Source organism: Sminthopsis crassicaudata, chromosome 1 (assembly GCF_048593235.1).
Source record: "Sminthopsis crassicaudata isolate SCR6 chromosome 1, ASM4859323v1, whole genome shotgun sequence".
Lineage (NCBI taxonomy): Eukaryota > Metazoa > Chordata > Mammalia > Dasyuromorphia > Dasyuridae > Sminthopsis > Sminthopsis crassicaudata.
This window is the reverse complement of record NC_133617.1, coordinates 38,632,763-38,657,218: the sequence shown is the minus strand read 5'-3', so window position 1 is coordinate 38,657,218 and position 24,456 is coordinate 38,632,763. Positions and strand designations below refer to the sequence as shown.

Genomic DNA, 24,456 nt, shown 5'->3' with positions numbered 1-24,456 from the left:
TAGCTATTTACTAAGTTCAGGTAGGTTAATTACAAGATTGTTCAGAGACTTGGGATTAGGAAAACTGTCCAAGCCCATCAAAAAAGTGACAAAATTTTGGCAGCTCCTAGGTGGAAAGGGATATGATCAATGGCCAGGGTAAATCCCTTTAAGAGTAAAAATTTCAAGTTCAGGTTCTGTGTACTATGGCACCAGCTAGCTGCCCTCGATCATTTCTTCCATCAAAGCAGATAGGATAATAAGCTCAATCATAGACTTAGAGCTGGAAGGGAACTCGGAGGCCATCTATTCCAATTCTCCCATTTTACAAATGAGAAAACTGAGGCCCAAGGAGTTAAAGTGACTTGCCCTAAACATTTGGATAGAAAGTAGCACAGTTCAATTTCAGTCCCAATTTACATATGGGAGGGAACTTAAACTCCAGCCCTCCCATTTTACAGATGAGAAAACCAAGGCTTTGGAAGCTTAATTAATTGTTCCAGAGTCACAAATCAGTGTCAAAAGCAGGCAGGTCTTTCTGACTCTGAGAGCACTTATCTTTCTACTTTGTCATGCTGTTTTCCCAGAAGGTCACTAGAATCTTTACCATTAAATTATCTGAAATATTTTATTATGGATTTCTGATTTATTTAAATATACACAAATAATTTAATAAATATAATTCATTATATAAAATATTATACATATAAACAATTCATATGCAACAAATGTTAAACTTTAATTACATATACATTGCAACATAATTACATTATTATTTAAATGTTTATTACACAAGTTATATATGTGTATATGTATGTACACAATGCACATATTATTTGAATATTACACATTTTACTGCACATTATATATGTGTATATATCCACATATATATAATGCACACATAATTATATTAATGTTATATATATATACATATATATGCTGTCTATTATATATGTGTATATTTACTTACATGTGTTCAGATACATAATGCAATATACTTATATTTATATTATTTATATATATATACATATTTACTGCATTAATTACACATACATCTGCATAACACATACATACATGTAACTTTGGAGGAAATATAATGTCTCTGTCTACCTGCCATTATATGTATTCCTTTTTATCACTGCTTATGGAATGAATCCAATAATTTTTTTAAGGACAAAACCCCAACAAAGACCTACCCATAGAGTCAACAAGACAACTGTGAGATTCATTACACAGTCAGACATGGTGTTTTGGCTTCTAAGTAGGCAGAAGGCTGTAACATTAACACATGGTTCATTAGAGCAGAATTAGAGCCTGGTTATTCAGTACTCCAAAAATTAGGGATGGTCTGTATCAAGCTGATTTTCCCATGAAAACAGGGAGCCTCCAGTTCAACACTGGAAAATCACTAATTATGGTCTTGAACTTATTTATATGCAGAAAACACACCCTCTTTTCTCCTGTTAACTCTATACTATCTGAATGAAGAAGACTTTAAGCAAAGGCTAGATGATTACTTCAAGAGAAAATTATTTTTTCCCCTCTTTAGTTGAGAAAAAGATTTTTGTTTTGTTTTGTTTTTGAGATAAAGATTGTTAAGATATAGATTTTGAAATGTCTCCACATTTTTCTTTTTCTTTTTTTTTTTTCCCCTGAGTCTGGGGTTAAGTGACTTGCCCAGGATCACAAAGCTAGGAAGTGTTAAGTGTCTGAGATCATATTTGAACTCAGGTCCTCCTGAATGCAAGGCTGGTGCTCTATCCACTGCGCCATCTAGCTGCCCCCCACATTTTTCTTTTTCACAGAGCAGCATTTTGCTTACACGGCTCTGTATACAGTAGGTACCCAATGTATGCTTGTTGATTGAATGGTAACATCACATTTTCATCATTGTACAAATTATTCTATTTAATTCCTTCAACAATTCAGGTTTTATTCATCAAACAATAACTTCAAATTATTGTTGCAGATTTGTGACAGTTTGTTTTTTTTTTTTTAATTCTGTGGTCTATTTTAAAGGTATGACGGCTGATTAGGCCATTGCCAATCCCTTCATAACTTTGGTTCCTACTGAACTCTAAACCCAGGTTATTTCTCCGACCAATCTGTAAATAATTTTCCTTCCTCTGAAGTCTCATAGCCTTTTGCATTGTACACAGAATCCTCAAATCTCAGAGTTACAAAAGAACCCAGAAGACATTTAGACCAACCCACCTTGGGAAATGCATCTCTTCTCCACTATCTCATAGACAAGCAAAGGCCCTCAGTGAAGGGGTCCACGTTGTTTCCCAGTGTAGCCCATATACTTTTCAGCTGTGGAATGTTTGTCATGGGGCCCATATGGTCCTGTTAGATGAGTGTGCTCTATCTGGCCTGATCCACGTTTGATATACTCTTGCCATCTTTTTCCCCCTTTCTTGCAACCATATGTATAGCTTTCCCACCCTCCTTCCAGTTTTAGAGTCATAATCAAATGAATCCCATCACTACCACTTTATAGCCCATTCCTTTAGCTTTCTAAACTCTCATACCCATGCCATTCCATAGTCCTGGCCAATATTCTCCCTTGAGATTCCTCAGAGTTTATTCGATTTCATAGGCAACGAAGTTTTGGCCTTGTAGTCAGAAAGACCCCAGTTCAAATACTGTTTCAAATGCTTTATGGGTATGTCCCTTCCTCAGCTCTATTTTCCTTACTCATATTGAGAGAGACAGTAGATTCAGTAGTCTTAAAGGTGTCTTTCAGTTCTAAATTTAAGATCCAATGTATTTTCTTCTCCAACAGAATGCAAGTTCCCTGAGGGTAGGCACTGATCAGGTTTTTGTTTGTATCCCAAGCACTTAGCAAAGTGTCTGGCATATAGTAAGCACGTAATTTAAAAAAAATAATTCAATTTTATTCATTCCTTTTTGTATAATTCTAAGTTTTAACTTTTTGCTGACAATGAGCCAACATTTTCCTTCTTGTAAACTTCTTCTATTTCTCTTAATTCTTCCCTCTAAGGTCTTGATAAACAGAAATAATAAATGTCTTTTTCTTGGACAGCTTTTTCATCTCACCTGACAACTTAACAGTTTTATCTTTTTTTCTATTTATTTGTGCTTCTGACTTACCTCTTTGTGCTCTATTCTTATAGGCTGAGGAACAGGTTTTTTTTTTTTTTTTTAATTGATTCCTTGCTGTTCTGATTTTGTTCTTAGCAGGCGCTTAATAAAGCACATGACTAAGTTTTGGGGTTGGAATGATCCTTAACAGTCAGACATTCCAATCACCTCTTCAATATTTTGAATAAACAAATCTTTATTTCCAGTTCTGTGCTGAAGGAGAAACCTTCTACCTTAGAAATTATCCATTCCACTTTGGGAGAACACATATTATAAGGAAAGATTTCCCAACATCAACCTCTTTTCAACTATCAGACTCATTGCTCCTATTTCTTACTGCTGAGACAAAAACGATGAATCTAATCTTTCCTCCACAGGGCATATCTTCTAATATTTCAATGGTATTTATTGGGCCTGGCATTGAAAGCCCTAAAGGCAAAAAAAGAAAATAGACCTTGTTCCAAGGGATCTTTATTCAAGTGTTCACAAGGATACGCAGAAAAAGCAATAATGTCAAGATGGAGAGAGTGTTCCTAAATGAGGTAACTAGGAAAGCTATGGTAGAGAACCCAGCTTCTTAAACTGTGATTTGCAACCCTATATGGAGTCTTGTAGCTAAATGTGGCATCACAAAATTATGATTTGTTATCAGTAAATGTTTGATTTATATGCTTGTTTTATATTCCTGTATATCTGGGTTACATAAAAATGTCATGGGCAAAAAGGGGTTATTAGTGGGGAAAGTTTTTTTTTTTGGTATATCTACTTAATATACCTATTTCTCAGGGGAAAAGGTGTCAGAAATGGAAAAAATTGAAGAAGTCCTCTTTTATATTACTCTCCATGTATACTCTGCCTTATCAATGACCACCCTGAAATGAAGTGCCCAAAATAGTGTGACTGTTGTCTGACTAAAATAGAGTGTAACTACTATACACTACCACCTCCCTTTTCCACAATACTATGTTTCACCTTCTTATTTTGGATTCTTTTTTTATTATTTCAGTTTAGTTTTTTTTTTTTACAAAAAAATTATTCATGGGTAATTTTTCAGTATTGACAATTGTAAAATCTTTTGTTCCAACTTTTCCCTTCCTTCTCCCCACCCCTTCCCCCAGATGGCAGGTTGACCAATACATGTTAATATGTTAAAATATAAGTTACTTATTTTGTGATTCTTTGCCTCAAGTCTCTCCCCATTAAACTGTATACAGCAGTCATACTGATTTTCCTAAATTATGGATCTGATCATGTTACCCCTTATTCAATAAACATAAGTAGCTCTCTATCACTTCCAGGATAAAATATATAATTCTGTGTTTGGCACTTAAGATCATTCATAATCTGGCCCATTACTATCTTTTCATTCTTATACCTCATTGTTATTCTGTCATTTCAGTCATGTCCAATTCTTTGTGATCCCTTTTGAGGGTTTTCTTAGCAAAGATACTGGAATGGTTGGCCATTTCCTTCTCCAGTTCATTTTACAAAGGGAGAAGTGAGGCAAAGAGAATTAAGTTATTTGCTCAGGGCCAGATTTGAACTTATAAAGATGAATTGGGTCTTCTTGATTCCAAGTCCAGTGCTCTATCTACTGTATCACCTAGTTACGCTCTTACTTTTTTCTAAAATAATTGGGGAAGAGTAAAGTATATCTCTCAAGATACTCCATCTTGTTACTGTCTTTTCACTGATTATCCCCTCATGCCTAGAACAACATCCTTCCTCATATCTGTCTTCTGCCTTCCCTGATTTCCTTTAAGTATCAGGTAGATTCTTACCTTCTAAATGAAATTTTCCTTTCCCCACTCATCTCCCCACTGAGAGTGACTTTTCAGCTTATCTCTAGTTTATCCTGCCTGTATCATGGTGGTACATTTGTTTACACATAGTCTCCATTATTAGAAATGTAAGCTTCTTAAGAGCAGGGACTGTTTTTGCCTTTCTTTGTATTCCTAGGACTTAGCAAACTATCTGACATATAGTTGATATCATCAAGTGCTTATTGATTTGACCCGAATTGACTTGAGGCAGCTTATGGGCAAGAATAGTTCCCTAAACCCCTGCCCCCAGATCTTCTTCAGACAAATCCTGCCATATCTTTCCAATCTTGTATTTAGGTTAAGAACCAAAATGCAAAATATCTATTTACAAATGCAATGCTTTCCATTTATCCTTGTTGAATTTCATCTTACTAGATGGAAACCATCACTCTAGCCTGTTAAGATCTCACATCCAGATTGGAGATGACAAGTGTATCAGTTGTCCTGCCTAGCACTGAGTTGTTGACAAACATGATAAATGTGCTCTTTATGCTTTTATCCAAGTCATGGATAAAAAATGTTAAGCAGGATGGGATCAACCACAGATTCCAAAGTTATTTGATTGAACTTGAATTGACAAATGAACAAACCAATGTGGATAAATGGGATAGGTACTGAAAACTCACCAAGATAAAGCTAAAGAAAGTAAACAAATACACATTTTTGAGAGGAAAAGGAATCTATTTGATATAAATATTGAGAGTTGGACTTGTTAGAAAGATGGAGAAAATAGGAAAAAGTGAAGGTATATCTTTTTAGGACTTCTCTCTATATAGCATTTTAAACCAAATTTTATGAACAAAGTTTCAGCCCATGCAAATTGAATAGCAAGTATTTAATCAATATTTGCTGTAATCTGAGTGAGATCTGTTCATACAGTGATACCAGTTACTTAGAGGGACTGTGCAATCTCCTTCCAACTCTGGTTACCAGGAGCTTTGAAGAGAAGCCCTTTGTGTATGGAACAAAAACAGCACTGGCCCCAGAAGTAGGAGACCTCGGTTCAAATGATAATTCATAGCTGTGTGACTCCAAGCAGATCCCTTAACCTCTCTGATCCTTCTTTAGCTTTCCTGACAGGATTGGGCAATCCTTTCATTGGATGTGCATTTCATTTTATTTCCTTCCCAGTGAATGGGGCTTGATATATTTTAGGTCTTTCATCTCATCAGGATGGCTGGATGAAGTAAAAAGGAATCCCCAAGAAGGCTTTTCCTCTTTGTATACTGACTTCATCTCCTCTATGTACTGAAGAATGAACGTGCTTAAAATGCAGCAGGGGTGACTTCAGTCTGTTACAAGGAAGAAATTTCCCAATAGAGCACTTTGTTTTGTGACTCTCTACTGTGCTTGCCATTTAATGGTGTGTAATATAGTTCTCAGTGCTGGTCTCCCATCCTCCTCTGGCCCAGGAGCTCTTAACCTTTTTAGTACCATGGAGTCCCCTTGAGTGAGCTGATAAAGCTCATGGACTTCTCAGAAGCATGTCTAGAATGAAATACATAGGATTATAGAGAAAAACTAATTATATTGAAATAGCTATCAAAATAATTACAAAAACGCAATTACAGATTCTAGATGATAAACTCTTTATGGGTAAAGACCATCTAACATAAAAACTCTTTTTTTTCCTCCAGGGGTGAGCACAGTGCTCTGTACATAGTAGGTACTTAATTTTTGCTGAATAATAAATAACCTCCTTTTTATGATACCAGGGCCTTTGGATAGAAGCAGTGAGTTGGAGGGAAAAGAGCATATGACTTTGATTCAAATGCTAAACAATCACTTTAATTCTTTGAACATCAAATTTCAAATTCATTTAAATTATTGGCTTAAAACTACTCTGAGGCTTTTGGAACATGTTGTCTTTGGAGACTTAGCTTATTACCTTATCTGAAATTTGGAGAATGGAAGAATTCATTGGGAATCTTGAAGGTATTTCTAGAATGTAGAATGAAATGTGGATATTCAGTTTGCAGACTTTTGAAAAATTGTGATTAAAGCAAATTCCACATTTAATCCCAATATGGTGATGTCCAAGTTGTTAAATGCTTGAGCTACAAAAAATTTTTACTCAGAATCACTATTTCACAATAGCAGGAAATTACATGCAAGAGAACATATAGTCCAGGGCAATCAGCATCAAGAAATGTCCTTGTTAAAGCATCATTAATATGAAGTAGAGGCTCATTCAAGCTTTGAATAAACACCAAAATGGGGAATTTAAGTAGAATCAAGAATATAAATGCATTTTAGGGAGATTTCACACTGAAAGCCTTGCTGTACACATTCTCTAGAGGTGGGCAGTGTTTTTGATGCTTTCCATATATGCTTCCTGCTTTCTCACTGGTATTAAGCTAGAAATATATGGCTTCTTCAAGAGCCTTGGTTTCCTACACAATTAAAAATGACAATTCTGGCTTCTTATCTACAAGAAAAAGTGGGGAGAATAATTAGAGAATTATTGGAGATGTGTAGGAGGAAAAACACAATCTACATTATAGGTGTGCCCTGCTACACACCTACACACACACACACACACACACACACACGTATTTATGTATAAGTATGGATATGCATATTTGTATATATTAATTTCTACTGATATTTGAAATTTATACTATCTGAATTTCTAAATATGTACCTCCTTATGTACCATTTGTAGAAAGACATCCCTTGCAACAAAGAATCAAAAAGAAAGAGAGAGGGGAAACAATTTAGGAAAAAACTAAGCAACAAGGTATCCCAATTAGAGTGTCTATAATGTTCTGCTACCCCAGAAGGGAGGGAGGGGGCATTTTCTCATCCCTTCTTTAGATTCCTGTAGATTCTCTCTCTCTCTCTCTCTCTGTCTCTCTCTCTCTCACTCTCTGTCTCTCTGTCTCTGTCTCTCTGTCTCTCTCTCTCTCTCTCTCTCTCTCTCTCTCTCTCTCTCTCTCTCTCTCTCTCTCGTGTCCTCCTCTCCTCCTCTTCCTCAAGGTCAAAATAAAATACTAACAGCATTTACCTCGTGCAATTATTAGAAAAATCAAATAAGATAGTATACGCGATGCTTTGCAAATTTTAAAGTACTATGTAAATGCTGCCATCATCATCATTACCTTATAGACAGGATTTTTAGCCACATACAGGTGGGACTAGATGGTCCCTGAGTTCTCACCTAGTAATCCTAACACTTTATGTAATTATGTGTAATACCTCCCATATTGATGGATTTATGTTTCAAGATCATGACTGTCCTATGTTCTAAATCAAAAGAAAGGGGGAGATGTTAGGATTACTAGGTGAGAACTCAGGTTGTCTGGATAGTGACAAGGTGAGAATTCACCTAGTAATCCTAACACCTGAGGTCCCTTTAAACTGTGGGGTTCCATGATTTTGAAGGAAGGATTTCATCATTTTATTGATTGTCCTCATCACAAATAAGTTATCCCTAAAAGCTTATTTCAACCTGGGGATACTACAGTATCCCTCCGAAATATGATCTCCAAGTTAGGTCCTGGAAATTCCCTAGTTTGTTAGTGAGGGTGAACACTCTCTTCTTCCACATGATTCTGGATAACTTGGATTTCCTTTTTATAGAGGTATATGATGACTCCATGCTTGAGCAGTACAGGATTCTGTTTCTCATAGACAGTATAGGAGTATAGTCCCAGTTCAGTTCTATGATATCATATAAATATACAATTTTTGTAATGTCTGGGCTAGCTTTCTGGAGGTCCTTTGGACAGTCCTTGGTCTCAGCAGGATAGACACCACAAGAAAGGTCAAGAATAGAGTCTAGATTCTTTATTGTGGCCCAATCTTGATCTTAGTGCAGGAGGCATGAGAGCCACTACAAAGCTAGTCAAAGATAGACTGTCTCTCTTCCAGTCCTGGTGAGGTGAGACTCAAACCCATGTTTTCTGGGTTGTAAGCTAGCTTTACATAGACTAGGTTATTTCCAACTTACTATTTCATAACGATGATGATGAATTAGATTGATCATTTAACAACAGTAGGTGCCAGGCAGGGAAGTGAGAGGCCTGGATATTTTTTTTTTTTCATATTAAAAAAAGCTAACACTTAAAGGTGTTCAGAATTACTACTCTTATCTTTCCTATCTTTTTATGAATGAAGGGATTGTAGTGATTACCTAGTTCAAAATCTCCCCCCCCCCCCCAGTTTTAGAGATGAAGAAACTGAGTGCCACATAGATTAAGTGATTTATACAAAGTCAGTCAGGTAACAAGTATGAAAAGTGGGATTTCTGTGAATTTAAATCCACTTACTTTTCCCATTACATTTCATTGCATCTCAGGTCAATCCAAATCACTTTCCATCAAAGTAGTACCATCTGAGCTTGTACAATTAAGTGATTAATACTTTCAACAAATTATCATTCCATCACACTATTTTCTTTGGGGCTTCAGTAAAACCATTACATTAAGGAAAAGCAAATTTTGAATGGAATGAGTGGAAAGGCTGAGATGATGAAACTTAAAGATATTATCATTCTCCCTCTCTCTCCTTCCTCCTCCATCTCTGTCTCTGTCTCTCTTTCTCTCTATCTCTCTCTGTCTAATCTCTGTCTTTCTCTCCATCTCTCCCTCCCTCCTATTTCTCTCTCTCTCCCTCTCTCCCTCCCCCCTCTCTGTCTCTCTCTTCCCCTTCTCTCTTTCTCTCTCCAAAAACTATACAGTATCCTTTCCATCTTCATCCTGAACTATTCACTTTGAACTAAAACATCCTCCTTTCCCTCCTGTACAATGATATTGTTGCTCTGTTTTCTCAGCTTAGAAAGGAGATTTCTAGAAACCTGCTTGTTTTGCACTGTAAACATCATGTTCAGGCCGTCTACAAATTGCTTTTTAAGAGAATAACCTTAGTCAACATCCTCTCTGCAGAGCGATCGTTGCACATTAATATTATCAAGGTCACCCAGCCCAGTTTCTTCACTGCACTCAAAGTGGGGGAAAAAAGGGAAGGGAAAAAAAAAAAAAACTCTTGTTAAAAGAAAACATTAGCTGAGGGAAGGACTCCACAGCAGCAGAGTGTCCTGGGCAGGACCGGATACACTAACCCAGCTCTGGCAGGGCAAACACTCTGAACAGGAGGGTAGGGGGGTGGAGTGAGAAGGATCAAAGCAGAAAGAAAACAAAACCCAGCTGGTCATGAGATCTACCTTGGCCAGTCCAGCACAATTAGGCTGAAGGGCTTCCCACTGTTTCCCTAACTTTTGGAAGCACCCCATGGCCCAGAAGAAAAGGAAGAAGGAAATGTCTGTTGGGTGATCAAACACTTTTGAGACCAATGACTGACATCCCAGCTGGGGTTCTGTCTGCTCTCTGTTTTCCTTCTGTTTCACTCTCTCCAGTTCAAACAGGTTGGGGTAACTGGCCTGTCCAAGAAGAATGTCAGTCTGCCTAGATACCCTGACTAATACCTTCAAATAGAGAGTATTTGGGAGGGGGGAAGCCCTGAAAAAATTAGGAAGGGACCCTCTTGCCAAACTACTTCAAAGTGGTTTTGACAGCTGAACTTTTGAAAAGGATCAAAGGTGAGGGGAATAACTGGAATTCATTTAAGATGGAAGGAAGGGAGGAGGGAAGAATTCCCAAAGGCTTTTCTCCAAGATCTGAAGTTGTCCTAGAGGGAAAAAAAGTTCTCAAATCCTCTCTTTAGGGAATGATCAGATCTTATTAGATTCTGAAGACTTGTTATTGGGTGTTTGAAGTAGTATTACTCTCAATTTCATCCAAAGGTCTCTCTGCTTGTACTTTACTTTGTCAAAGGACACAGGTTGAAATCCCAGCCTAGCAATTATTATTTAATATTATTTATAATATTATTATTTAATCCCTTTGGGTCCTAGTTTTGTTTTGTTGGTTTTTTTTTTGCTAAACAAGAGAGTTATGATTCTAGGAATCAGATTTATTGAACTATAGGATGTTTTGTTGTGATTATTGGGGTTTTTTGTTTGGTTAGTTCCCCCCTCTCCCCCCCACCAACTAGACTAGTGAATGAAATCCTGCAGGCACTGAGTATCTGGATCATGAAGGACCTTACTACTAATCTAGTACTTACAGTGCCTGGAACATAGTAATTGGGAAAATAAATAAAACACATAAATATTAATAAATATTTGTTGCCTGACTGACAACACTCATGCAGGTGGCACTGTGGTATTAGTAGACAGATTTAGCCCAGAGTCAGGAACATCAGGGTTCAAATTCAGTCTATTTTCTAGATATTATTGGCAAGTCATATAACTTCTCTGAGCCACATTTTTTTTACCTGCAAGATGATAATAGTAAAAAACAATCATAGCTGTCTCATAGAATTGTTCCTGTTCCTTGCCTTTATCTCCAGTAATCTATTTTTCTTCAGATCAGGCACTAACTTTCTATCCAATGCCTTTATTGGTATGTTTTTTTCCTACAAGGGCTCTTGCTGCCCAACTTATCCTGTAATTATGTAAATTTTATTAAATATATGATCATTTTATAATAGTTTTAAAGCTGAAAAGGACCACTTGGTCCAATTTTTTAAATTTTATTTTCTAGATGAGGAACCTGAGTAACTAGGAGGCTAAATGGCTTTCTAAAGTTACACAGAGGACATGACGTCCCAATTTGAATAGAAGCTATCTGGAGGGCACAAACTGTCTTACTTTTGTCTTTGTAATCCAGGAGTATAGGAGAGGATTGATATGGAATAATACTCTCTTGATTTATGGAGTGATTGATTATAAGATACTAAATGAGGTAATGTTTGTAAAGTGTTTTCCAAACTCTAATTCACTATATAAATGTGAGTTATTTTTATTGAAGGAATTTTAAAACCTTAAAACTGTTTAAATGCTAGGTTATATTATTACGTTTACCATCATCATGCTATAGGTTGAATTTTACATATTGGGTAAGAGCCTGGAGCAGATGGCCTATAAGGGGCTCAGACTCTTGAATCAATGGGACAATTGAGCACTTGAGGCGAATTACTGATTGGACAATACTCTATAAGAATATGCTTGGAAAATGGCCCTTCCCACTATCCTGTGCTGGCCCAACAGTTTGGTGTATACAGAGAATTGTGGGAGGGATCAGGAGGTGGAAAGAGACTAGTCAGTGAGATAGAAGGAGGTGAGATCCTATATGTCCACTCTCTTCACTTTTACCGCTAAAGACCAGGAATAAAGACTTTTGCTTATCCTGACTCTGGCTGATTCTTAGGTATCCAGTTTGATAACATGGTCATCACAATGGCCTCCAAAATCTCTTCTTGTGCTAAAATTCCAAGAGTCTCTAAAACTAGAGTATTTCCATAATACCTTACTAATATGGTGTAATGGATAGGGAGATAGCCTCAAAGACAAGAGGATGTAGATCCAAGTCTCACTTCTGCTTTTGTATCCCACTTAATTTTTAAGCATATTATACATCAGACTGCTAAGAACACTCATCTTTTGAGTTCAAATCTGGCCTCTAGCTGTGAAACCCTGGGCCAGTTCCTTAATCCTATTTGCCTCAGTTTCCTTACCTGTAAAATGAGCTAGAGAAGAAATGACATAATATAATATATAATATATGAATATATGATAATATATTGACATAACATATCTATATCAATATAATAATATACCTTAGTATATATATATACATATATATATATATATATGGTCTAGATTTTTGTTTGTGCAGTGATTTAAGGCAAGAAAACCCCAAACAGTCACCAAGAGTTGGACACTATTGGAAAAAGAAAAACAATTAACTGAAATATTAGAAATTGCCTACCTGCATTGGTAGTGGGAAAAAAATACCCCAATAACAAGAGGAAAAATTATTAGACAGAGTTTTGTGACTTACAAAGTTCTTTATAAATATTATCTCATCTTCACAGAAACCCTATTATTATTTTTATTTTACATCTGAGGAAACTGAGGCAGACAGGGCTTAATGACTTGCTTAAAGTCACACAGCCAGCAAGACATAAACTAAGATCTTCCTGATTCAAGGTCTAGAGCTCTATTTGCTGTGTTACTTAGCTCCTTAAATCATTGAAATTAGAGGGCCAAGCTATAACTGTGTCCTTTACTAACTTAAATTAAAATAAATATTGATCCTTCTTCAGTACACTGCTGCTAAAAACTGGGGAAGGGGGGGGAGGGAAAGGAAAGGACCCATCCCCGGTGAAACTGCCTCATTATCTTGAATCACTGAAGGACAAAGGAAAAAAAAAACAATTAAATGAGTGGACACTGGTGCAGAGCCTTGGACACAAGGAGACATGGGACAAATGCAAGCTTTCAAGTAGTCATAAATACACAGATTCCTCAATGCTAATCCCTTCTCACTTAGTTTCATCTTCTCTCTTTTAACCCTAATTTTTAGTATTTAGCTATGGCTATAAATTTGGTGATTCCCAGATCTATTAACCTTAACTAACTCATTTGGTTTTCATTTTTTTGGATCATATTTTCAACAAAGGGGTCTTTGTTTCCCTTATGAAATTTTCCCCACTTTCTTTACTTTATTCTTTAAATCTTCATTCAATATATGGCTAGCTCTTGAGATCTACATTGTGTTTGCATTATATTCCTCTTAATACATCAGGCAGCATGGTGTAGTAGATTGAGGACTGGGAAAATCTGGATTCAAATTCCATCTCAGATTGTGTCACCTTCGGGAAGTCACTTATTCTCCTAGAGGCAACTCTAAGACAGGGGTTATGAACCTTTTTAGTTTCTTTGGCTGTCTTGATGAAGTCTGTCAACCCCATTTCCAGAACAATATTTTAATATTAGATATTATTAGTAAATTAACTTTCTTACATATAGTAAAATAAAACACATAGAATTGCAAAGGAACTCAATTATGTTGTAATAGTTACCAAAAACTACTTAAGAATACCTATTTATACAAAATATATTAAAAAAATTCCCTGCATTGATGAATTTTGTCATCAAAAAGTTTCTAATAAAAATGTAAGAATTGACCCTAACCTTATGCATAAATACATAATTGACAGAATGTAAAATATGATTTTGAATTATTTTTAAATTAGTTTCATTCTGGTCCAGTACCTGACACATAGTAAATGCTCAATAAATATTTGTTCAGAAAATGATTTATTCAAGAGCATTGAATGGACAAAAACTGGTGAAATTTCCATAAAAAGCAGTAACTAATATTTGATAGAAGATTTTAAAAGGATTTCCTTATAATAGCTCTGTGAGTCCAGAAGATCCTTCCAAGCATTATTATCCTGATTTTACAGATAAGGAAACCAAGGCATATAAAAGTGAAATGAATTGCCTGAAATCACAAGCTTCTCAGTGTGAGATCCAGGATGTAAATCAAGGTATTCTAATCTGAAATCCTGTGCTCTAAAATAATATTTTCTTTTTAGAACTATTTGGAGAAACTCCCTGATCTTTGTGAATATAGCTAATTCATTTATTTTTATTATACCTTTTTATTTACAAGATATGAGCATGGGCAATTTTTCAGCATTGACAATTGCAAAATCTTTTGTTCCAACTTTTCCCCTCCTTCCCCCAGATGGCAGGTTGACCAATACATATTAAATATGTTAAAGTATAAGTTAAATACAATATATGTGTACATGTCTATACAGTTATTTTAAAACTAATTTATTAATTATGTGTTCTAGGGTTTTCCAGTTGAAACAGTAGAACCACGAACAAAGAAAAAAAACTGGTAAAGAAAACGTATTTCTAACTTACTTGATGGAACAGAAAATGGATAAAATAGAAAGAGTTACAAATATGGATGTTTAGGGGGAAAATCTCTTCTTTCTGAAACTTCATACAAATTCATAAAGGGAACTAAGCAAAGTTCATGGATGCCCCAAAGTCAAGTTAGGGAACAACCATTGTGACAAATAATACTTGATGTGGGCAAAACCTCATACATACTCCTTTTTGATAATAATAATAATAATAATAATAATAATAATAATAATAATAATAATAATAATAATATTTATGCTATTGTCAGGCACTTTTAAATGATCTCATTTGATTTTCACAACAACCCTAGGAAGTAAGTGCTATTATTATCTCTATTTATAGATGAGGAAACTGAGACTACTCAGGGTCAAACAGCTAATAAATGTCAGAGGTCATATTTGAACTCAGGTCTATTCTAACCCCAGGTCTGGTGCTTTCTCTACTATACCACCAACCTGCCAACATAGAATCCAATTTATACAGAATTCAAATTCGGAGAGGCATTTATTACATATCTGCTAATTGTAAGATATTTTATTGAACATTACAATCCAAATAAAGAAAGCCCTTTATTTCTGGCAAGCTTACATTATACTGGAACATATTGTAAGAGAGAGGGAGAGGAGGGAGGGATGAATGTGTTCCTTGCATTGAGCAGGGAAGAACTTTAAGAAGCAAAACTGAAGACCATATTCCAGGCAAAGGGTCAGAAAGATGCTTCTTGTATTAGGCTAATTCTCCTTGACACACTGCTCTGATTGCTGGTGAATGATCGTTTGGCTCATTTCCTATTTTAAACTTTGTGAGGGTTATGGTCACAGTTATGTTACTGAAAAAAGACAGCTTTCATGGTTTTAGACATTCATTGACATTATAAGAACAGTGAAATCCATCCCATTTGAGGTTCAGTTGGAGGAACCAGAGATGCTTAACCAGAAAAGAAGCACCTGAGCATATGAAGCATCAAGCATTTGAAGGGCTGTCATGTGCGAGAAGCATTGGGTTTGTTCTGCTTGGCTTCAGAGGCAGAACTAGAGGTTGTGGGTTGGAGATGCAAAGAGAAAAAATTAAGCTTTGTGTTAAAGGAAAAATCCAAACTGGCTAGTAATTAAGGTCTCTTTAAAAGTAGAACGAACTGCCTCATTAGGCCGTGAGTCCCCTCTCACTGAAGGTCTTCAAGAAAAGATGGACGACTGTTCATTGGGTGTGTTGATGAAGGAACTGCTTTCGCTTTATGAGCCAGACAAGTTGGCCCCTGGGGTCCCTTCAGGATCTGACATTCTCTGACTCACTGTCACATAAAATGAAAGCTGTTCTGCTCTCAGACTTTGCAATATTCATTAACCCTCAGAGCTTCCTCATGAAGTCTGTCATCATCAAGAAGAAAGGAAGTATAAAGACAAAATGAGGCAGCAATATCCTGAACAAGTATGGCCTCCACCCTCTGTCCTTTATCCCAGCAATGGATCCTTATTGACAGCTCAACAAAACAGGAGCTGGAGGAGGGGAGGACAGGTTGGGGCTCCCACTAAAGCCTCCCACTTTTGTGGAACCGGCCTTTCTTTATTTTGGAAGAGTCTTTGGCCAGAATACTCAGCTGGTAATGTTCCTTGGTTGCAGTTCTTTGTGTGTCTAAGGGGATGCAGTAGGGTGAGATCAAGAACATGGCTCAAAGACATCCAGAGGGGGAGAAGGTTTTATAGATTGGCTCCTCCCCTTCCTGGCTTCTTTCTACCTTTCTTCTTGGGAGATTTGCCCAGTCATTTGCAAGGAGACAGAGCTTCCTCTGATCAAGGACAGTTACTGAGAATACTTCCAAGATGTTCTTTTGAAGTGGTCAGGGTAGCAAAGAATAGGGTGGGACCAAAGGATTCTGGAAAATAACAGTAGTGAGGAAGCAATTTATATGGTAAGCAGGTTCCTAAACCACAATGAAGCCAGAGACTTCAAATGGGGACAAATGGCCATGGTCCCACCATTTTTCCCCAGTGGCTCTCACCTGTTTGAGGCTGAGAAGACACTCAATAAAGGATTCTTGTGAGTGAGAGAGAAGGAGGTGATCCAAAAACCTCATCTGGGGAATCAGTTTCTCTCCCTTGATCATCTTTTCCCCATGACCTTCAAATATTATTGGTCTAGTCAAAAGAACTCTGCTTAAGGGCCTGCTGAGTTGGCTTCAATGTCAATCTGTACTATTTTCTACCTGTGCAATAAAGTCCAGGTCAACAAATGGGTAGATTAGATCCAAGAACATGGGGCCTGGAGTCAGGAAGACCTGAGTTCAAATACAGCATCTTAATTTACTAATGGTATGACCTTAGGCAGGTTGCTTTAAGTTGAATTTGCCTCAGTTTCCTTATAAAATTTGTGAAATACTTTTGGTTTGGTACTGAGTAAGCACCATATAATATAAATGTTAGCTATTATTATTATTATTAATCTCTCTGGGTCTCAATTTCCTCTTTTATCAAATGAAAAGAAGTAGACTATACTGTTTCTCAAGATGATGCTCCCAACTCTGAAATTTCACAATTCTAGGAATATGTATGTTTTACATAAAGATAACTAAGGAATTATTATCTTGAAGAAAGAGGATGTCCCTGATGTCTAGTGAGAAGTCAGTATCCCTGGGTAAATAAGCTGTGGAGGGTTTTTTATCTAATATTTCCATCTAGTTGAGTCACATAATGTATTAAGAATGCAATCTATTTATTTCTGGGGACATGATAATAAATATCTAATTATAACAATGGTCATTTATATAGGGCTTTAAAATTCACAAGGTATTTTATGTACACTGTAAATACATACAGTATATGTGTGCTTATATACATACTTAGTGTTTAGTGGTAGCCTAGTGGTTAGAGAGTTGACTTTAGATTCTGGATGACCTCAATTCAAAGTCCACCTCTGACCCTGGACAAATCACTTAACTGTTGAATACTCAAGGCAACTAGACTTTCAATTGCAGAGAAGATGCCAACCTGCACTGGAAAAGAGATTTTCTTCACCTAGGACTTACCTAATGTAATAAAATCCTAAGTCCATGATTTTTCTTTACATGCATTATTTCATTTGGCTCTTGAGATTACTGGTTGAGGTATGTATTTCAGGTGCCATTTTTTCCAAGATCTTAGACCTGGGACTAGAAGGAGCCCCAGAGGGATTCTAGTCTGCCCCCTCATTACTCATATGAGGAAACCGAGACTTGGGGAAATTAAGTGACTTGCCTGTGGTTACATACGTAACAAGGGTCAGATATGGCATCAGTGGCCAAGTACTTCTAACTTGGAAGGACTGAATGACCACTTGGTGGATATAGCGTAAGGAAAGATCCTGTAGACATACCACAGGAACTAAAGAACTACTGATGTCTCTTTGCCATTCTGATATTCAATGATTTTTAGCTCCTAGTTCTCTAGCTCTAGCTCCTAGTTTTCTAGCTCTAGATCCTAGTTCAATTATCTGTTGAACGTATTAACCAATAAGCATTTATTAAACATTGAGCTCTGGAGCTTTATTAAATCTTAGGACTAGGGAAAAAAGGCAAACAGACCATTACCTCAAGGAGCTTATATTCTAATTAGAGGGCAACATATAAATAAATAGCTCCATGCAAAATACAGGCAGTAGATGGAAGTTAACTTTAAAGGGGATAGAAGGGTTGACTCTCAAGAAGGGCTCTCTGGAGAAGGAGGTAGCTGACTTCAGTCTTTTTTTTTTTTTTTTAGGAAATTGGGATTAAGTGACTTGCCCAGGGTCACACAACTAGAAAGTGTTAAGTGTCTGAGATCACGTTTTAACTCAGGTCCTCCTGACTTCAGGGTTGGTGCTCTATCCGTTACACCAACTACCTGCCCCACTGACTTCAGTCTTGAAAAAAGCCAGGAAATAAAAGAGGAAGAGGTAGAGAATTTTCACCAGATGCAGGAAATTTGGGGAGCCCAAATCTATGCTGATTTTCATCGGATGTATGATATCTTTGGGATCCCAGGACAAATAAGTCAGAAAAGGATTGTAGACTCAATGATAGGCACTTCCTATTTGTCTCACCTTACTTTCCTTCCTCCCTTCCCCCACCCCCAATTTCAGATCCCTAAGCTCTTCTCCATTTCTTAAAAGAACAAGTTATCCTTGAAAGCAGAAACATCCTCCACAATTTGATTTCTTGGTCCCCTGGAAACTTTCTTTCAGTTTTTCTGAATGCATACCACATGAGAGCAAGCAAAGAATTTTCTATCATCATAATGAGAGAGTCATACTTACATATGTGGAATGAGAAAAGAAAATCCACACAGAGGCATTTCCTATTCTCCATTCTAATTTAAAAAATATATGAGACACAGGATTGTCAGTAAGGGCAAATGAGGACCGATATGAGTAATGTGAGTGTTTTTGAAGGCTCTTACATTAATTATTTATGCCGACACAACTTTTTTTAACTTAAATTATCTAAAATGGGTTTTTTTTTTTGGTCAAGAATTTTTTTTCTACAGGTTTTTTCTTCTAGTTGCATGCAGGACAATTTAGACATTCATTAATAAATATCGACTAGGATAGATTCCATTTTTAAATGTAGAATTATTATTATTTTAAAGAAAGAAACAAGAAAGGATAGGATCTGAGGAAAATACATTCACTCTCTAGATATGAGTTCTGTCTGTGAATAGAGGACAGAAGAAGATTATGAGGTAGCTGATTGTGAACTTGTTTAAGAAGAATTTCTAAGCAGTTATAAAAGCAACTTTTCAAAGTGCATTGATTTTACAATGAATAAAATTCAATTCAATAAGAATTTATTCAGCTTAGCACTCAGCCTACTCCAGCCAAACAAAACACTTAACAAGCATCTACTATGTTCCAAGATCCATTTCAGTTTGAGAAGCATTTCTTAAGCACCCACTGTATACAAGGAAAATCAATTATTTTTGACAGATGATCATTAAACACTCACTATGTGCCTGTAATTCATTTTGACAAGCATTTATTAACTAATCACTATACCCTATGATAGCTAGAATTAAAAAAAAAACTCTTATTGAGCACCCACTGAATTAAATTCATTTTGACAAGCATTTATTAAGTACCTAACTATGTGCAAGGTCTGAGGGGAATACCCTCAAAGTACTTAAATTCAGTGGGGGCACTAAAAGAAATATATGAGTAATTATAATCCCAAGCAGAATGTGAAAAGTGCTATAAAAACTCATGAGAAAAAAATCAGAAGTAGAAGGAACACTTTAGACTTGGTGAAATAATGGCTAATAGAGACAACTTCATGGGGGGAAACATTTTAAGGAAGAATGTCAAAAGGTAATGAAACTGATATTATAGGGCTGGGAAACAATATGACTCAAGGTCTGAGCATGGTGATGTAAGAAAAGCCAAGGAGCCCACTAAAGGAGAAAATCCCAAATATTAAATCACCAGTAAAGTATCACTGAAGAGTTTTTGAGTATTAAAATACAAATGATAGCTTTTTGTTTGGAAAGTGGTGGGGATGGTAGATTTTTTTTGGCTGTATCCAATGGTTCAAATGATGATCTTTATTTTTTAATTTTTTTGGTTTCGACTCAAGATTTCAATGATGTGGGAAATATCTAGAAACATGGGGATTAGTTAGTAGGAACATTATAGATTTATAGCTACTCATTTTCAAAGAGAACCTCAAAGGACCTTGGATGCCATCTAGTCCAACTATCAGATTTTGTAAATGAGGAAACTGAGGCAAACAGGATTAAGTGACTTGCCCAGGGTCACATAGATAGCAAATACATCAAGATTTGATCCCTCATTTTCTAAGTCTGTATTGTTTTGTTTCTTAATTACTTATAATCTTAAGAGTTACTTGGGATATTCAGAAGTTAAATGACTTGCCAAGAGTCATCTGGTTAAATGTCAGAAGCTGACCACAACAGTGTACCCTGCTGCCTCTCAAATTTATTTAAGGTCTTCTTTCAAAATACTATGACTTTATTTTATTTCCCTAGAAAACAGAAAAAAAATAATTTATTCCCAAAATAGACAGAAATGAAATTTTAAATTCTTTGGAAAACATAGCTTGGTACAGCTCCAACCCCATTAGAGGAAGTTTTTACTCTGAATATGATCTCCTGACAATTAACAAAATGGTAGTCATTTATCCTCCTGCAGGTGTCTTAAATAAAGCACTTGTTTTTAATGGAGTGAATTGGAGGAGGGGAGAAATCATCTTTAAGTCCTTAATTCTCTGAGGAAAGAGAATGACATACATCTCACTAAAATCACATTATTCTGCATCAGAAAAGTCCATATACCTTTTACATATTTGACATGCACATTATCTAAAGTGGGCACACATTTGACAAAGAGTCATTTTTTAAAAGAATGTAATAGAAAAAAAATAGCAAGTGAATTTTAGAATATGGAGGAAATTCAAGTATATCATAGAAAGAGAGGAGCTAGATAGAGTACTGAATTTGGAGGCAGAAGGACATGACCAAATCTAGCCTCAGTTACTAGATGTGTGATCCTGGGCAAGTATATAACCTCTGCCTCAGTTTCCACATTTGTAAAATGAGATGAGAGAGGAAAAGAAGAAAGGAAGGTGATATACAGACCTAGAAGGGACCTTATAGGTTGATTACTTTGACCCATTCATCTTGCAGAAGAGGAGCCTGAAGTTAGGTGACTACGGATAGAGCACTGGGCATGGAGTCAAGAACTAAGTTCAAATTTGACCTCAGGCACTTACTCCCTGTGTGACCTGGGCCTGTTTGCCTCAGTTTCCTCATCTGTAAAATGAGCTGGGAAAAGAAATGGCAAAACACTTCAATATCTTTTGCTAAGAAAACCCCAGATGAGGTCATGAAGAGTCTGCCATGATTGAAACAATTGAACAGTACATTTTCCATATATATATATGCTTAGTTCACCTAAATCACCTTTATATAAATTTTGTAGCTCTTTAAATGTGCACATACTCTATTTCCTAGTAGAATGTAAGTTTCTAGAAAGCAAGAATGACTTTCCTTTAATTTCTGTATTCTCTAGTATCTAATTCAATGATCAACACATAGTAGGTTGCTTAATAAATATTTGATAAATGAATAAGTAGAATGTAAGTTCTTTGAGAGCAAATATTATTTCATTTTTGTATTTGTGTTCTAGAGCTTTCGCACAGTACCTTGCATACATAATTGTTATTAAATTGAGTATAAAATAATCCCTCAATATGAATCAATCTCATGATGTATCTGAGAAACAACAAACCAAGACAAAAACAACCCTAATATACTGTTAGGGTGATTTTATAAATGGATAGAAGCTGCATACATGGTTTAGTCAAATCCCACCAGGAGCACTGTTTTATATTCTGGACACAATTGAAGAACAACATTAACAAACTGGAGCACATTCAGAGGAGAGATGTTTGAATATTGGGTAGAAACTAATATAACATGAAAAAGTGTCCATTGTTGATATTATTCAATTTTAAGAGACTTGGGGTTTTTAGCAGGGAGAAGAAAAGACAGAGGAAGAAAATCGTTCTTTTGAGATATTTGGAAGAGCTGTCCAAACAATGTTCATACATATTCCTGTAAATCAGAACTACTAGTATTGGGTCGAAGTTATGGATATAGGTAGATTCAGTTCAAGTTATTTGGGATCCTTTGTAAGAGAGTTGTTCACATACATTGCAAAATGGCTACTTCAGAAAAGAATTGAGTTTCTTTCATTTGGAATTAATCATACCATAAACCTTAAGCACCTACTATGTTAAGGAACTATGTTTGATATTAGGGATATAAAGACAGAAATGAAATAATCCCTGTCTGCCAGAAGCTTGTATTGTAATAAGGGAGACCACAGGTATGGGGAGTGAAGGGGATTTCAGGAATTGGGACTGAAGAAGGTAACATGGAAAAGGCATACTATCAGCTGTGTGTTGAAGACAACCAGTGATTGTGAGAGAGGGGAGGAGAGAGAATCTTCCAGGAAAAGCCAAGGTAAAAATATTAAAGCAGAAATGTGATGAATTGTTAAAGGGGATTCATGAACTGAATAAACTATGTACTAGATCAACTGTAAGGCCCCTTTGAGCTCCAAGTTTATATGATGCTAGGACTAAAAAATCCTACTAGTCTTTAGAGAAAGAGATAACAAACTCTTTGTCTGATCTTTAAATAAACCTGGGCATGAAGCCTTACATATTTTTGCAAGATGATGTCTAGAAACGAGCCAAATGGATGGATGTTCAAATTGTCACATAAGAGTGTGAAGGTTTAATAGGGATAAAAAAAGTGTGAAATTACAGCTGAGACATTTTTCTACCTTAAAAAAAGAAACATAAAAACAGCTTTCCTCTTAACGGTGTTACAAATGTTAATACTACTACAGAGTTGAGAATTGTGGGGTGTTCATGAAGTATAATAAAATCTAGACTCCAGGATTTACAAATTTAAAGTTGCTTGTCTTTCAGCTCCATGACTTTTCAGCAGCATATGTCTTATATGGCAGAAATACTAGGACAAAGTTTGAAATGACCCTGTAAATCAAATTCAGTCTTCCAAACAGTTCCATTTGACAGATAAGGAAACTGAGTCATATAATTTTGCATTAGTTATTTTATTATATGTGGATATATTTACATACATTATAGGATTATATTGTTATATATTATAGAATTATATACATTATATTAATATATAATTATATTTATGCATTATGGAATTATTATTATATAATTATTAGTATGTAGAGCCAGCTCTGAACCCTAGATCCTCTGATTCTGAATCTATTACAAATTTATATTATTCAATGTCAACCACTCCCTCTCTGCATCAAAATAGTTCTTTTACTTCTATCTAATTGATTCCTTAAGCTGATCTCCAAAGAAGCTGTTACAAACCTTCTTTTTCTACTCAAGTCTCCCCCATTATTCCAACTTTTACCAGGAGACAGCTCTGGGAACAATGAATAGAACACTAAGCTTGGAATAAGGAAATTGTTCAATTGTTTTCAGTCATGTCTAACTCTTTGTGACCTCATTTGAGGTTTTCTTAGGCGAAATATTGGAGTAGCTTTTCATTTCCTTCTCTAGTTCATTTTACAGGTGAAGAAATGGAAGCAAATAGAGTTAAATGACTTGCCCAGGGTCACACAGCCAGAAGGGGTCTGAAACAGATCTAAACTCATAGTTTTTCTGACTTCAGGCCCAATACTCTTTCACTCTGCCTCTTAACTACACAGTAGGAAGACCTGAGTTCAAATCGAGTTTCTGATACTTAATCACTAGTGTGAACCTGAGTACAACACTTTACTTCTGTCTACTTCAATTCCCTCATCTTACAATGGGAATAGTGATAGGACTGATATTCCACAGTAGTGAGGATAAAATGAATGAATATTTGTAAAGCACTTAAAGCCTAATGTGTTTGTTTATTATTATTGTTATTATTATTATTATCCCCAAATAAGCCACATACTTTCCTGAGAAAATAGAGGTGTCTCTTCTCCTGTTCTCTTTGTATATTCTCTGTATATACCTCAAATCCTCATGACATCATTCATCATTCTCTGATCTTTACTCCAGTAGCTAAAGATGTAGCTTCTGCTCCTTCCCTAATCTAATCCTTCTAACTGCACCATTAATCCCCTTCTTATTATCTTCTTCCACTATCACTCCTTCCTCTAAACTTGAGTATCTATTTGCTGACTCCTCCCTTGATGCCCCTTCAAGACTCTTTTCTTCTATATTCCCTTCAAGATATCTTCTTATATCTTCCTTTCATTTCATTGTAAAAAAAATCCATAAAAATTCTTCTACAATTATAACAT

At 36.0% G+C, this 24,456-nt stretch overlaps 1 protein-coding gene and 1 long non-coding RNA gene across 2 annotated transcripts in view; both read right to left on the bottom strand.

Moving 5' to 3' along the window:
- Positions 1–24,456, bottom strand: part of TMEM132C (transmembrane protein 132C) — a 525,373-nt gene that overhangs the window by 409,253 nt on the left and 91,664 nt on the right. The window lies entirely within an intron of this gene.
- Positions 1,960–14,826, bottom strand: LOC141560747 (uncharacterized). Its single transcript, XR_012487803.1, has 2 exons — positions 8,252–14,826; positions 1,960–8,055 (listed from the first exon to the last, which is right to left on the bottom strand). It is a non-coding gene; the product is annotated as an uncharacterized LOC141560747 (long non-coding RNA).